This window comes from Hippocampus comes, unplaced genomic scaffold, assembly GCF_001891065.2.
Source record: "Hippocampus comes isolate QL1 unplaced genomic scaffold, H_comes_QL1_v1.1 scaffold147, whole genome shotgun sequence".
Taxonomy (NCBI): Eukaryota; Metazoa; Chordata; class Actinopteri; order Syngnathiformes; family Syngnathidae; genus Hippocampus; species Hippocampus comes.
The window spans coordinates 938525-940520 of record NW_017805009.1 but is presented as its reverse complement, the minus strand read 5'-3'; positions in this window follow the sequence as shown (position 1 = coordinate 940520).

The window sequence follows — 1996 nt, the reverse complement described above, 5'->3', positions numbered from 1 at the left end:
TACCCCAGCAGTCTTTGGGTGGTAGGCAGGGTACACCCTGAACTGGTTGCCAGCCAATCGCAGGGCACACATAGACGAGCAACCATTCGTTCACACAAGCACAACTAAAAACAATATACTCGATCTTTATTTTTCCTATATGTTGTTTGCAATGGGGTGGGACCGCAACTCAGTGCTGAGAGAGGTTTTTCTTGCCCAACTCTAGGCGCTAAAGATAATAACCAAAACACCTCGAAATATCATATATGGACCCCTAAGGTCCACATGAGTAGCCCACGGCCTGTTCTAAAAAGAGCTCTCTAGTAATGGTGGGACATTGTGATTCCTGAGCAATGTTGTCACTTGCCGAGATTGATAGAAATACACTGTTTTAGATCCATATTAACCTGTATCCTTCCTCGTGAAAATCATTGTTGATAATCGCAGTGATAAATCATTAACATGATCAGTGACTTTAAATAGTTGAATATCATTAATATTAATAATAGCACAAATTAAAGGTCATTTGGGCACATTTGTTGTTTCAGAAATGTTTATCAAACTGTTCGCCCTTTACATTAATCAGTACCCAAGTAAAAGCTCTTCGCTTGAAAATAACTGGGCAACCGTGTTTGAGAAACAGAGCGCAAGTGGACTTGATCAAATGATGATGATTACTTTTGCAAGAATTGTCACTTCATTTCTTTGGATTTTGTCATTGAGAAAATATATAGTTTATTGAACTTTTGCGGTCGGACGTCTATCCCTTTTCACCACTGTGCAATTTCATAAAAGCCATCCAGTAACCCTTTTTATAGTAATTCATTTATGACTCCGGTCACAGAGGGGCCGCATCTGCTGCCACAAACACTTCACCATGTGCGTATAGCATGAGGATGAAATCCGCATCCACTGCAAAGCACGGCTTTTTCCCAAGACTTCCTCTTTTCCTTCAGAAGCACATCGTAAAATAATCCACCCGATTTATGCAATCAACTTCTTTCACTGCAGTGTTGCGCATTTATATCTTCAGAAAATAAGAATGACATCACCTTGGATCATTGGGGGATTTCGAAATGATTCTGCTTTTTAAAATTAAAAAAAAACTAAATGTGGCATTCAGATGGTTTCTTATCGTGAGAGGAAGTGTTTGAGGATGGGCAGGAAAGGAAAAGGAGGCATGACAATGACGCTCCAGATGGGGAAATAAAAAGACGAGAGTGACTGACTGGTCAAGAGTCTCTCTTGAGATGACTGATAATGGTAACCACATTCAAAGCAAATCCTAAAAACACTTGGAAGCCTCTGGAATGTGAAAACCTACTTGTTCTGTTTTCATCGTCCAAAACCGGTGTACCATTTTTCCTCACCCTGAACATTGCTCACATCGCCGTTCCCTGAAGCTTGAAAGCATAACATTTCTCAGCTGGCTACTCCCACTGGGACGAGAGCTCAGAAGATGGAAATGCAAAGATAGTTTTATTGTGTGGTTGCAGACAAATAAATCTTAATATGTATTTTTGTCATGTTTGTGTGCCAACTGCAACCCGAGGGAACCAAAGTGTTTGTCAGGTCATATGTAACATTGTGTGACATGTTATGAGGTCACACGTTAACAAACAGTATTTTATTCACTTAAAGTTAGAGAAGAAAAAAAAAGTACTTTATTTTGTGTTTGTCCTTAGATGGTTCTTAGGCTTGGAGTAGAGTCATGGTTATGCTCAGGGCTTTGTCCAGAGTTCGCAATGGTGGTGGTGGGGTTGGGGGCGGTGGGGGGGGGAATGAAATGGTTTAGGCTCACTGATGTGTGTGAAAGGAAGTCAATGAGAAGTATTGATACGAGGGCATAAGGTCTGTGATTGACATGCCACAACCTGGGGGTTTGTGTGCGATATCAACACTGTGCAGCCGCTTAATAGGTACGCATGTAAGCACTGTGAATTATGGTTAACAACTGAATTATGTGACCCCCGTCCCCCACCGCACTTCTCTGTCACAGTGTTATAATATAATATTA